The sequence below is a fragment of the Mustela putorius genome, unplaced genomic scaffold (assembly GCF_011764305.1).
Source record: "Mustela putorius furo isolate JIRA1106 unplaced genomic scaffold, ASM1176430v1.1 tig00000275_pilon_pilon_pilon, whole genome shotgun sequence".
Classification (NCBI taxonomy): Eukaryota; Metazoa; Chordata; class Mammalia; order Carnivora; family Mustelidae; genus Mustela; species Mustela putorius.
Window position 1 is genome coordinate 6,586,051 of NW_025421341.1, and position 15,333 is coordinate 6,601,383.

Sequence of the window (15,333 nt, forward strand, 5' to 3'; positions counted from 1 at the left end):
AATTGCCCCAAACAGCAATCTCATTTACCTCTAGATGATTTGAAAACATAATCCTTACTTTAAACAGAAATTTCTTTGAAAAGCTTAATTAACCACACCCAGAATTGTGATTGTAACCAACCATTAAGTTCAGGGAAGACAATAACCAGCCTAGTTTTTTTCCCTCAAATTAATGTAAATGTATATTTATTAACATGTCCAAAGTTGCCTGTCATCTGCCCTTCAGTCATTCCTGTATCCCAGAACTTTTTACCCAACAAGGTTCTACTTGCTCAAGACATTTTCCCTTCTGCTCTGGAGAGACGTTAACTTGGGATTAAAGATTAATGAATTGCACCCACTTGGTAAAATCTGTATTTTAATGAGAGATTTCTAGAGTGGTGCCTAAATCTCCATGTTTCCCCAGTTTAGGAACCTCTGACAGCATTCAGAGCGCCATCGAACACATGCTTTATACCTGGAGAAGCTGCTTAGTATACCTTCTTTCAAGGACAAGTTGTTAAAATTTAAATTTTAGTGGCCAATGTTTTTTTCTGAATGAAAATAGCCTTACTGCTTTTTAAATAAATAATATCCTTTTTGTAATTATATAAATAATATGCTTATTGTGACTGTAAAACATGTTCACCGATATGTTAATATCCTTTTCTATACTGCTCAATGCATATGTACATGTTTGCATAACTTTCCACACTAGGGTTTACTTTTTACCTGCTATATGTTGTTGTGGGCTCATTTTAAAAGGGTTTGCCTTTTCTGTTGTGCTTTGTTTTAGTGGGGTGAGAGAATATGGCCTCCCCCCTCCACGCACACACTCCTGCAGGTAACCAGTATTAATAGTTTGTTAGCATCCTTCCATTTCTTTCTCCATATTTACATAATCATGAGCAAACATTCTCCTACATAAATGGAGTTGTGGCATGCAATATCTTTTTTTTTTTTTTAAGATTTATTTATTTGACAGAGAGAAATCACAAGTAGACAGAGAGGCAGCCAGAGAGAGAGAGAGAAGCAGGCTCCCTGCTGAGCAGAGAGCCCGACGCGGGACTCGATCCCAGGACCCTGAGATCATGACCTGAGCCGAAGGCAGCGGCTTAACCCACTGAGCCACCCAGGCGCCCAGGCATGCAATATCTTAATGTCTTTATGTAAGAATATTCCCTCATCTGCTACTTCCTACCATTCGTCTTTACCTCGTGATTGAGTAAATTGAAACAAGCCTAGTATCAAGCTGAGTAGAAAAACAGTAGCTGAAAGGGAACTGTAATGAGGTTGGGGTGACAAAGGCTCTGTGCCTCCCTTGGAAACCACGTTATACGCATTCCCTCTCAAGTCACCTGTCATCTGCTCTCAGTCAAGAAAGAGAAAACCCAGAGCCACTCAACTCTGCACACCTTTACCCGGCACGTGCAGTGAGACAGATGACGTAATGACGGCAATGGGGTTGCAGTCGGGGGATCTGCTCCTGGGAGGTCTGAGTTTGCGCCCTGGTTCTGTGTGCTTAATGGCTGTGTGACCCTGGCAGTTCTGCAGCTCTCCTCTGTTTCCTCATCTGCAAAATGGGAATACAGTAGTCAACCTCACTGCATTGTCAGGTGAATTAAATGAGATAATACATGTGGAAAGCATTTTTTGGTTATGAAGTGTGTTCGATAGTGTGGGACATATAAAGGAAGTATAAATCTTACCCAAATTGATGAGATTAACACAAAGGGAATTATTGCAGTGATGGGGCAGGTGGCTGCTGAAGGGTAGGGCCATATACCCTCACGACCAAAGGCAGAACTCCTCTAGATAGGAAATGTGCCCACACACCAGCTTCCTCTCATTGGTGGAGTGACACCTTTCCATCCATGAAAAACCCTAAGGGAAGGCCTTTGATCTAGGTCATACCCACTGGTGAAGTCTGGGCCCACTAGAATAGAGCAGACTTAAAATGCTATCTGTCAGGGCGTCTGGGTGGCTCAGTGGGTTAAAGCCTCTGCTTTCAGCTCAGGTCATGATCCCAGGGTCCTGGGATCCAGCCCTGCATCACATTGGGCTCTCTGCTCAGCAGGGAGCCTGCTTCCTCCTCTCTCTCTGCCTGCCTCTCTGCCTACTTGTGATCTCTGTCTGTCAAATAAATAAATAAAATCTTTTTAAAAAAATGCTATCTGTCAAAAGTGAGGTCCCTTTAATGACTGGACTGTTCAGAAAAGCCATTCCAGAACCTCAGATTCAAGGGCATTCCTATAAGCGAAGAGTAGCTACCATATAACATAAAAGCCCAAGCACGAAAGCAGAGTCATGCTGGTGAGGATATGGCTGAATGTGCACAATTACAAAAACAACTATAGACATTTTACTACACATATCCTCAGACCTACTGCTTTCACTGCTAAGAGTTAACAGCTTCATTGAGATATAATTCACATACCATAAAATTCACCCCATTGAAAACATATAATGCAGTGGTTCGTAGTATAATCACAGAGTTGTATAACCCTCACCACAATCTAATTTTAGAATATTTTTATCACCCCAAAAAGAAACCCTGAGTCCACTGCCACTTAGGAATTTAACCAATCAACATATTCATAAAAACTTTTTTGCCAAGGCATATATGCAAAGACATTCATTACAAGGAGATTTTGATACAAGAGTTTAAAAAAAAAAAAAACACATACAAAGAATGCCTTAATTGGGACTTCTTAAATAAGTTATGATACATCTATATAATGAACTACTGGGAAGATATAAAAACAAATGAGGTAGACCTATATATGTTGATACAGAAAATTATGTAAGAATTGTTTATAAAATACCTTTTAAAAATTATTTTAAAATATTTTTAACATTCATAAAAATAAATTCTAGAAGGAATTATAAGAAACTGAAGTCAGCAGTTACTTTTAGGAAGAGGAGCAGGACTGATGAGCAGGCAACGGATCTTTCATTCTCTATCTCATGCCTTCTTGAATTCGATTTTTCTAGGTACATGTTCATAATCCTTTCTATGGAAACCTTGAAGCCAGATGTAGTCTGGAATTCTAAATTTTTTTTTATTTTAAGAGATCATATCTGTATTACACATATTACATAAGATCTCCAGTGGAGTCTAGAGCAACATACCCTATTTAAACGTGTTAATATTTCTGCAGTGAAGTGTATGATTATTCACACTAAGTGGAATTGTTTTAAAGACTATGAATCTTATCATTTGATGAGATTGAGTCAGATTTGTGCACCAAATTGGTTTTCAGGGCCTTTTGGAATTCAGAATTGCAGTTAAGGGATTGTGGACTTACAGTAGCACTAATTGATTTTTCTTATAATAACAGGGTGTGGGTGAGTGATGAAATCATGGACCACTTTCGTCTTTCTATGTTACTTTCTCTTATCCTTACTTATCTGCATGCTTTTTCCTCCGCAGAAGCAGCTGAGGGTAATGTGTTCAGAGCGATAAGGAGAGCAAACTCACTAGGACAGAGTGTCCTAGCAAACTCACTGTCCCTAAACGACAACTAAAGACAGAAAGTCTGAAATCCAGCGAAGGACAATAAGGTCTAAATTCTACAGGTTGCTAAGAGTTTGGGTCCATCGGTTATGGCTTTGCAGGATGGGTAAAGCAGGGTGACGAGCTCTCCTTGTTGAAATCAACCACATAGTAGAAGAGACTCAGAGGGGAGAACGGTGCCCAGCAAACATTCAAACTATGACTCGTTTGTGCTGCGGACACCAGCCAGAGGACCGTGAGACAGCTCATGACCAAAGTCAAACAATATGGTACACATTTGGGCTTTTCCTTCTCAGTTTTCTGAGAACAGCAGAAACACCTTTGCTATTCAAAGGTGGTACACACCTTCGAATGAAATCATTTGTCCTGTCCCTACTGCATGAAGCTGTGGCTTTATTCCAGGGGCTTTGAGTAACTTACCTTCTTGTTAGGAACTCCCTGTCAAAGATTCTGGTACAGGTGGCAGGAAGAACAGAGTTCTCACTTTTATTTCCAGACTGCTGCTCTGGTTCATGTCTACACAGATGGGTCTGTATTGGTTGCTCGTGGGAGAACTGAATTGGGACAAGGTGTTAAAACCAAAATGATACAGGTGACAGAGGTAGTCTCAGTTTTGCCATCAGCCAAAAAAATTAGACTTTATAACATATTCCTAGGCACTGTATTATACTGCATTGGGGCTTTGTGATATAGTGACCAAAACTGCCCACAAGTAGCTCATTCTGGATTACAGGGAAATAAGTCAGCTGGGACTTGGGAAGCAGGATTTACCTCCCTTTTCTCTCACCAAAACTCCCCTTCCCCAGGGACCGGTGTCTTCCTTCCCTCTGGCAGAAGGTCTGTAACTTCTCGAGGGCTCCTAAGCCCAAGTGTTAGGCTGCCAACATTCCCTATACATAATTAGCACCCCAAACTCAGACTTCCTAGTGCCAGACAACCTGTTCTTTGCTCCATCAAACGTCTGCCTTCTCATGGTCACCCTCCACAAAGGGGACCCATGGCAGAGGCAGGGCCCCTCCTCTAGAATGTTGCCTATCCAGCAGGCCTCTCTGCGGGCCAGGGAAGGATGGAGAATCTGTGCTTTCTCTCTGTAGGATTCCCCTTTCCACAATAAAGCCTATTTTAACCCCATGCCATGTGACGATGTGGGATTTGTCCTGAACCGTGGCACTTGAGGGGTTTGGGGTATAGGAAAACACCTCCCATTTTAAAACTTTAAAACTCTTTATAAAGATTTTGGTTTGAAAATATCTATTTGAACCATAGCTTCTGAATCTCCTTATCCCTTTCTGAAGAGAAAAAAGCTTTTCTAATAGGTTTAGATTATTGTCCCAGTTTCAGCTTGGACCTGCATATTTATTCCATCTGTGTTCCTGTGCAGGGGGCCAGCCATGAATTAAAGACACCGATGTCTTCCATATGCCTTGGCGAGACGGATACCACGACAGCGCCCAGCTCGATTCCCACAGCAGCCTCGCCAGTGCAGATGGCATTGGAAGAACCGTGCAGGTGAGGACTTGATTGATTCCCAACCTTCTCGTAGGTCTCAAACGCTTGCTCAGAGGAGCCATCTGCTCCAGTCTAGAGAACTTTTCCCCACTGCTTTTCCCCTTGAGCCCTGAGGTCACAGATGAAGCCCCTGAGATGTGGAGACTGTAAGTCCCTTGCATAATGAGAAGAAGCAGAACCCTCCATCCCAGGGATGTCTGACCCCAGAGCCCAAATCTCTTCATACCACACTGCCTTGCTCTGTGCCCAGTCCAGGGATAGCTCTTGGGCTTGCTGCTCTGGACAGCAGTTGTCATGGCCTTGTTAAGGATTCAGCAAATCATAAAAGAAGCCTTAACATAAAGCGAATAAAAATAGAGCTGTTTGGGTTGGGCTGGGCAAATAGGGCTCACATTCTATCTGGCTTACCTCTAGCCCCCTTCCTTGCCCCCTGGATGGTCTCAGGAGCCCACCTCAGCCCCTCTTCTGCAGGGACTCCAGCCCAGCCTTGTAGTCTTTCATTCTTCCCTTCCCTCGACTCTTAGTTATTCTGCTTTGCTACCTCTTGTTTCTCCTTTACCTCCTACCTCAGCAGAACTCCTTCCTCCTTCCAAGACAGATGCTCACAGGCTTATGATCCTGTACCCTCCGTCCTCCTCTGAGGGTCCATTCTGTCAATTATCCCTATTTTCAGATCTTTCTTCTGGTTCAATGAACCGGAAGAAAGTTACAAATACGTTCAACTTCCCCCGATCTATTAAAAAACAAATCAAACAACAATTGACTTCTGCCCTCAAAGTCCCAGAGACTGATCGACAAATAAGCTCATTTTCCCTTGGGTGCTTCAGCTTCAAGCCCTGCTGTAGAATGTTGGCTGTTACTTGGAATATACTTGGAATATACTTGGAAATTTCTTTGCATAAACTGGAGGTAAGAAGGGGAGGTTTTCCATAAGCTAGAGCTTAATCCTTATCCCGGGCTTTCCTGAGTTTGGCTAGTTCCCTTGTGGGCAGTGCCCCCAATTTTTTTTCATTAGCCTGGGAGGAGGAAGAGCCAGGAGTCAAAGAGGAAGGAGACAGAGTGCGTGCTTAGCAGCCTTCTTCCAGGAGAGGAGACCCAGCACAGCCTCTCACCCCTCTAGCCTCCCTTTGATGGGGGTGCGAGAGCATTTAGAGCTGAAGCTGTCACTAGGAAAGCACTTTTCACTGAAATGTCCTCACAATGAAAGTCGTAACCAATTAAATATCCTTAGCCTTTGGCCTATTTTGGTAGCCAAACTCCTTCCTTTTAGAGGGAACAGGGACAAGGGGAACTCTGGATTTCCCTTAGCCTATAGAACATCGCTTTTATCTGAACCTTTAGCCATCTCTGTTGCAGGATTCTTGGGCTGGCTTCCCCCAGTTAATTACACGATGCCCCCATGAGGATCTCAGAGCCTGAAATCTCCCATCCCACTCTTAAACCGGGTGATGCAGTAGCTAACCTGCACTGCTAAAAATCTGCAAACAAGACTCCAAGAACTTGTTTCATAATCAGCTTGTCTGGATTATATCTTGAGCTATTCTCAGCATTTTGGAATATCTACATAACAAATCAGCAGTGGAAGCTGCTCACCTTCTCTGAAAGGACAGGTGAGCTAGCAGATGATGGCCAGTGGATTCCCTTAACCTCAGCAAGCCTCTAGACCAGGAGCAAGTGTAAAAGGAATGTCTTCCACTCCTTCAAACAAGAGAGAGACTGTAGCCTCTAATACCTACTCAGTTAGATGGGAGGGATCATTCTATACCACCATCACTACAATCCCTCAACCAAGAAGCAGGCTAAGTTCACAGCACTGTCACTTTCACTGGCAGCCTTCCTTCCTGAAGCCACCCGCACCAATGAGAGGGCAACCCCAGCCTTCCAAAAGTGAAATCTACAGGCTGAAGGGAGCAAAGGCAGGGCATCCCTGCTAGCCAAGTTCGGGATGTTGAAGCAGAACGCTGCTACTGTTTCCTTACCACTTCCCCTTCTAATTTTCCCCCTACCCCATATGAGGCACAAAGGGACCCCCTGAACTTCCTCAGCCCCTCCAGCGTGCAGCCACAGATCCCCTACCTGAAGCCAAGCTCCCAGATGTCAGTGTAAATGGAAATTAACCCATTCTTTACTACTAACATAACCAGCCCTTTCTGTGGGTTGATAATTTGATGCGTCACCTCATCCCACTTTCTAGGGCCCGCACTCCACTCCCTCCTGTCAAGCTAATTCTACTCCAATTTCTCAGGAACTTTTGTAGTGTTCATTTTTCCTATTAAAGGCAGCTGAAAATTTTATGCAATGTCATATGAGGGGTTTGAGACCTGGGGTCCCATTTTAATATGGGCTTAATTTTAATAAGCTCATAAGCTTGAAGGCTTCCATTCTCTGGAGAATCTAAACTTCGTTTGATTTTTCCATCTGGTTTTTAAGTTTTAAAGACTGACATACTGTTTGATAGGTTGATTTTTTTTTTTTCTGTCTCTAATCAAATCAGATTTATGGCTGACACCCAGATCCCCTTCATCAGCCCATTTTTACCCACAAAAAGTACAGTGTTCACTCTACTGTGCTTCCTAGGCAAAGATAGAAATTGTTTCTTTCCTTCGTCCTCTCCTTTCCCTGGGGTAAAATTTCTCAGGTGAACATCTGAGTAGAGTTTTTCAACATACAGTTCACTGCTTATTAGAGGATCATAGAGTTAGTAGACTAGTTACAACCACCATTTTTTAAAGTGTGTAGAATATAATACACTAGTATAAAAATATGAAAACGCTATACACATAATAAAGGAAGTGATTTGTTTCTTAAATATCTGTGTGTGCATCTGTATCTACACACATGTTGTGTAAGCAAGTGTACTGATAAAATGTAAAACATGTATCTTACATCGAATTATGGCTAAAATTTTGAGGAAACACTGCCTTGAAGTGTCCACATCCTATATCCAGGTCAAGTGCAATCCCAGTAAATTTATCACATATACAGCATAGCGTGATACATTCCCTACTTCAGTCCCAACAAATGTCATGAACATGGTTTTTTTAAGATTTTATTTATTTATTTGACAGACAGAGATCACAAGTAAGCAGAGAGGCAGGCAGAGAGAGAGAGAGGAGGAAGCAGACTCGCTGCCGAGCAGAGAGCCCGATGCAGGGCTCAATCCCAGGACCCTGAGATCATGACCTGAGCTGAAGTCAGAGGCTTTAAAACCACTGAGCCACCCAGGGGCCACTGTCATGAACTTTTTTTCTAAAAAAGATTTTTATTTATTTATTTGAGAGGGAGAGGGAGGGAGAAAGAGAGCAAGAGTGTACGAGCTGGGGGAGGGAGAAACAGACTCCTGCTGAGCAGAAAGCCAGACACAGGGCTCGATTCCAGGACCCTGGGATCATGACCTGAGCCGAAGGCAGACACTTAACCAACTGAGCCACCCAGGTGCCCTAAGCATCATGAACTTAAATCCATTCTAGAACAAGTTTCAGAAGAAGTAACTTTTCCATATGAACAGTTTCATAAAAGAACAGGCTGCTCAGAAATTTGGGTCTTGTATTGTCACTTAAATTAAATTTTTTCTTCTTTTAAAGAAACTTTATCAAAATAAAAACTTAAATGTCACGTTACATTTTGCCAGAATACATTTTCATATCATTAAAATCATCTGTTTCAGAAAAGGCGTAGCTGTATGTGGAATGATCCCAGGAGTTTTAGACTAGATAAAATCCTAAGAAACTCCATAAACAAGCCTAGATGCCACGGGAACTATTCAGGCCTGTGAAGGTGACCCATGATTCCTGCATTCTCTTCCTCCAGAGAGCTTACAAGAGGGACAGCTAGGTTCCTATTCCAGACCCTAGAAATAAGGGTATTAGTGGTAGAAGAACTTCCTTTCCAGTGCTGTGGCCTTTTGAAATCCACACAGGGAAATGGCCATAATGATGATCACAAATGTCTTTCCACCCGCTCCCCCAACCCCTTGCCTGTCTGGGCCAGAGGACAGAGGAGAGTGTGGGAATCCCAGTGGGGAGCTGGGATTGTCAACCCGTCACATATCCTTTCCTTCCCGTTTGCCATGGGAGGCATTTTTGTATCCAGGGCCCTGTTTTTCCCCATGTCTCTTCACCTTGTGAAGCCTCCCAGTCCTGGAAACTCGGCCCAGTGGGGCTTGCATCTGCTTACGCTTGTCGGTAAATGGTTGAGGCCTGGGGCTGCTAGGCCTAGGCCTGGACCCTGAGGACCTCTACCACCTGCAGCCACCCGACCCTCGGCAGGACACTTGGAGCACGGGGACCTCATTTCCCTGTGTATGGCAGGATTCAACAGAAGGGCTCCAGTGACATCGTGCAGAAAGCAGGTGTGAAGAACTACAGCCGTAGACTCCCTCCTGCCGGCCCGCAGCCCCCTGGCCTGCCGTGTGTGTGTCTCTGTGTGTGTTTGGGAGGGGGGGAAAGGGGGAGCTGTGGGACGTGCTGGTGAGCCCATTCGCCTCCAGCTGCGGAGAACTGACTGCTGCTGAGAACATGCCTGGCCATGGTCATTGCGGTAGGACTGGACTGAACCAGTGGAGCTGGGTTAACGAGCCACCTGTTAATGTCCTTGAAAGCCTTGGAAGGCCTTCCTGAGCCAAAATAACTGCCCCACCTGCCTGCTGATCCCCAGCCTTAGTCACACTCACAGCTCGAGGGCTGTATCTGAGGTGCGTTACATGAGTCGTGGCATGACAGATCTGTTAGGCAACAGTCGAGCTACAGCATACATGAGTAAGAAGAAGGTTATGTAAGTCACAGTCAAAAGCTTTTGATGGCTTCCCTTGCACCAATAATAAAACACATCATTCTTAATGGGGTTCTGGGATCCACCCTGCCACCTTTCCTAAGGCTCCTTGTGCCATGATTACACACTTTGGCCAACACAGCCTTCTCCAGATCCTTGAACGTATCCATCTTCTCTCCTCCTCAAGGCCTTTGCCGACGTCACCTGCATAACTCAGGATTCTCTAGAAAACCAGAACCAACAGGATGCATACGTGGATGTTTGTGTACATATATGTGTCTGTGAATAATGAATACATGCATACACATCCATCCATGTAGATGCATACACATACACGTGTGTTTATGTGTACACACATCCATGTACACACACACACACACACACACAGAAAGATGCTTATTTGAAAGAACTGCTTCACATAATCATTGAGGCTGACAAGTCCAAAATCTAGGCCAGGCCAGCAGGCTAGAAAGTCAGGTAGAATCTCTTCCGTACAGCTTTGAGACCGAATAGTTCCTTCTTCTCTGGAAAAGCTCAGTTTTTGCTCTTAAGGCCTTCACCTGATTTAGAGGCTTGCCCAAGTTGTCAAAGGACATCTCCATTACTTAAAGTCCGCTGATCACAGCTGTTAATCACTTCTACAAAATACGTTCACAGTAGCATTAGAGTACTGTTTGACCAAGCTACTGGGTGCCGTAGCCTAGCCCCGCTGATGCACAGATGGAGCCATCATACCCCCTCCCTGCTGGGGTTTCCCCTCCCTTGGTCCCTCCCCTGACCGTATCCTTCTCCCCTCTCACATGTCCGTGTAAATCTCACTTCTTCAGGAAGCAGCCCTGTCCCCTCACCTTACATAGGTACCAGAGTTGTTCCTTTTTCCTCTGTTGCTCTGCCCTGATTCTAAGCCCATCTTTGTGTCTGCTTATGTCCTCGCTGTCTCTCCCCCATGGATCTACACTCTGTCCCGCTATCCGGGCAGGGCCGAGGAGGGTCTGGCCGCCCCTGTAGGGCTGCTCTAACCCACAGATCATCTTTGGGTACAGGAGGAAAAGTTTCCCTTTCTCCAGGTGGATGTGCCTGGGAGCGAAGTGGGGCCTGGCTTTCACCCCACTGCCTGGAAACCCTTGTTCAGGGGTCATCCTGTACAGCCAGGCAGGATGGGAGACAGTGAGTGCTCTCAACAGAGGACAGGGCGAATGACTGTCCCTGACTCAGCTGAGCGAGGACCAGGTTCTGGGATGCTTAGATTTCCTCTGGAGAGGACAATACACAAAGAGGGGAGGAGCTTGGGGATGAGGAAGGTGGGGATTGGGAGGTGGGGGTAGGACTCAGCACTGGGGATGCCTCCATCACCAGAGTAGGGAGTAGCCAGAGAGGAGAAGCCTATATGGTAAGAGAAAGAGGTCAGTGAGGAACACACCCTTAACAGGAAAAGGAGGGAGGACAGGTCGGGGGCATCAGTGGCAATTGGCAATTGACAAGGACATAGAAACTTATACCATCCACCATATACCATATACCATATAGAAACAGAATTAGAATAGGCCCTGGGACATCTACCCCAGAGACTCTCAATGGCAGGCCCCACCCACCAAGGGGACACATTGAATCTCCAGGAAGGGACATGTGTACCTTGAAAAAGCATTGACTCTAATATTATTAGAGTTCTCTAAGTTTTATGTTTTGGGAAAAGCCTTTTTAAAGTCTCTGACTTTCTGAATTTGAAGTACAGAAGATAGGCCTCTGGCATTGGCCTGACTAGAAGTGTAATCAAGAAGCAAGATGCTTCTAAACCTTCATGTTCTTTTTTTAAAAAGATTTATTTATTTATTTGAGAAAGGGCACAGGTAGAGGGGAGGGGCAGAGGGAGAGGGGGAAGCAGAAGCAGACTCCCCATCGAGTCAGACGTGAGGCTTGATCACAGGACCCCGAGATCTTGACCAGAGCAGAAGGTAGACGCTTAACCACTTAACCAACTGAACCATCCAGGTGCCCCCCTTCCATACATTTTATTTTATATTTTAATTTTTTAAAAAGATTTTAATTTTTCATCTGACAGAGACAACAAGAGAGCGAACACAAGCAGGGTGAATGGGGAGAGAGAGAAGCAGGCTTCCCACGGAGCAGTGAGCCCAACGCGGGGGCTCAATCCTAGGATCCCGGGATCACGACCCCAGCCAAAGGCAAACACCCAACAACTGAGCCACCCAGGTGCCGCCCTTCTGTACATTTTATTCTTTTTTTTTTTTTTTTTTTCCCTTCCATACATTTTTTTAGAAGCTCAGTTCCTGCTCTGGATAATCCCTGAACCTGGCCAGCTTTGCCAGCCCCACCCTGGGGCATCCGCTGCTGGGGCTGACGGTCTCCATGTGGCAAGCTGGGCCAACTTCTGAACTGCTCCCTCCTCCCGAACGGAGCCCCTTTGGGGCCCAGATAGTTCCCACAGTCGAAACCAAGCTCTGCAACAGATCTCAAAGCTGCCCGTGAATTGGTCATGAGCGACAGTGGAAAATATCATCCTCTTAAAAAGAATGAGCCCACGGCAGGCAGGCAGTGGTGTAGACGAGGCCAGGGACTATCAGTGAGGACTGACACATGTTTAATCAATGGTGTGTTTACTCCACTAACATTCATGGAGGATCCTCGTCAATCAGTTGCTGAGCCAGGCCGGAGGACAGAGCAGTGAACAAGACAGAGAGAGCCACTCAGTGCCTCTCCAGTGGTCTCTGGCCGGCTGGTTGAGGAATGGAAGGGAGGGTGATCCCTTCAGATGCTTTTCTAAACCAGGTCAGTGTGCCCACCCCACCACAGGCTGAGTGTCTCAGAGTATGTTTATTAAAAATCCTCCCTTTTGGGGCTCCTGGGTGGCTCAGTGGGTTAAGCCTTTGCCTTTGGCTCAGGTCATGATCCCAGGGTCCTGGGATCGAGCCCCGACTCAGGCTCTCTGCTCAGCAGGGAGCCTGCTTCCCTCTCTCTCTCTCTGCCTGCCTCTCTGCCTACTTGTGATCTCTCTGTCGAATAAATAAATAAAATCTTAAAAAAGGAAAAAGAATCCTCCCTTTTAATTTTTAATGTCCTCCAAAAGAGATTCAGGAATGTGTCTGGGGTTTTCTGGGCTCCTCACTGTAACAGACACTATGATGGCAATTGGCAGGGAGAGGGGCCTGGCCCCGCCTTGGACAATGAAGAGCCAATTCAAATGGCCTGTGTGATGGTTTTCAGACCTGGTAGGGGGTCCCTCCTCATCTTGTTCATTCTTTGCAACTCCTTCAGAGATGCTTAACGTGCATGGGGACAGGGAACATAGTTAGTTGAAAGGTAAATTCACAGAGCTTCCATCCCCCCCCGCAGTGCATCTTTTGATATATCACCTGAGATTCAGTTCTCCACACACCTCCTACCTTGCAAAAAGTGGCCGCTTGTCTTTAAAGAACTTATCAAACTCAACATCCAAAGAATAATTAATCCAGTCAAGAAGAAGTGGGTAGAAGACATGAACAGACATTTCTCCAAAGAACACATACATGTGACTAATGGGCACATGAATAAATCCTCCACATCACTCGGCATCAGGGAAATATAAATCAAAACCACGATGAGAGATACCACTTCATACCAGTCAGAATGGCTAAAATTAATCACTCAGGAAACAGCAGATGTTGGCAAGCATGTGGAGAAAGGGGAACCCTCCTACACTGTTGGTGGGAATGCAAGCTGGTGCAGCCACTCTGGAAAACAGCATGGAGGTTCCTCAAAAAGTTGAAAATAGGGCTACCCTATGACCCAGCAACTGCATTACTGGGCATTTACCCTAAAGATACAAATGTGGTGATCTGAGGAAGCACGTGTACCCGAATGTTTATGGCAGCAAAGTCCACAATAGCCAAACTATGGAAAGAGCCCAGATGTCCATCGACAGATGAATGGATAAAGATGTGGTATATATATATATACAATGGAATACTACGCAGCCATCAAAAGAATGAAATTTAACCATTTGCAATGATGTGCATGGAACTAGAGGATATTATGCTTAGCGAAATAAGGCAATCAGAGAAAGACAATTTTGAAATGATCTCACTCTTTTGTGGAATTTAAGAAACAAAACAGAGGACCATAGAGTAAGGGAGGGGGAAAAATAGGAAGTCATCAGAGAGGGAGACAAACCATAGGAGATTCTTAAATATGGGGAACAAACTGAGGGCTGCTGGAGCAGAGTGGGGGGGGGTGGGGCGACTGGGTGATGGACAGTAAGGAGGGCCCGTGATGTAACGAGCACTGGGTGTTATACACAACTGAGGAATCACTGAACCCTACCTCTGAAACTAATAATACACCATATGCTAATTAATAGAATTTAATTAAATGCCTTTTTTTAAAAAAGTAAATTCACAAGTCCAATAGAACACTTTCATTCCAAAAATGAGTTATCCATGAGAATTTGCAAATAGGGAGCTAAACATCTTTCTACATTTATCAGAAGGGAATATGGATTTTAAAGGATGGTGCTAAAGAATGGTGCTTCCCATCCAGGTCTCGAATGGGTTGCAGACAAGTGAACAGTTGGATCTTTTCAACCGTGTAACAACCTTCAGCCACAGTCAACCTCCTCCACTCACCTCAGGTGTGCTGCACAATATTGTCACTTCTGAAGAGTGGCAAGACCTGAAAAAAGTTGGGAAGCTTCACTGATGGCTCAAGGCCTGCACTGTCCAAAACTGCCTCATGGCACTACTAAGCCCTTGAAAGGAGGCCAGTCCAGACAGAGCTGTGCTCTGGGTGCAAAATATACATTGCATTTTGCAGACATTACAAAAAGTGAATGGAAAATATTGTTAATAATTTTATATCAATTGGATTTCAAAATGTTAATATTGACCACATTGGGTTAATTAGAACGTTATTAAAATTCAATTCACCCCCTTTATTATTTTACTGTGGCTACTAGAAAATTTGGAATGATCTATGTGGCCTTCATCTGTGGCTTACATTACATGTCTGCTGGACAGCTCTGCTCTGGACAGACCCCACTGCATATTGACCTGGAAAAAAGAGAAGACTTAGGAGCACTGGCAGTTAGAAGAGATTTAGTGGCTCATGGGGGCCAGGGAAGGATACCAATACTCTGATTGTTTAAAAAAGAAACATTTATAAGATCCAGAATTTAAAGGTGATATCAAGGAAACAAGAGGAGGAGAACAGGAGAGGAAAGGGAATTGGGAGATGGGAGAGGAGGAAAAAACAGCAAAGGAAAAGGATCTCTGTCTTCAACGGTTTGGGCTGCTTTAACCAAGTGCCAGAGACTGCGCACCCTTAAAGAGCAGACATTTATTTCTCACAGTTCTGGAGGCTAAGAAGCCCAGCATCAAGGTCCCAGCAGATTTGCTGTCCAGTAAAGATTGCCTCCTGGTTCATGGAGAGCCATTGTCACGCTATGTCCTCACACAGTAGAAGGGGCAAGGAAGCTATCTGGGATCTCTTTTACCTAAAAAAAAAAAAAAAAAACCCACAAATTCCATTTATGTGGGTTGTACCCTCATGGACTAATCACCCCTCAA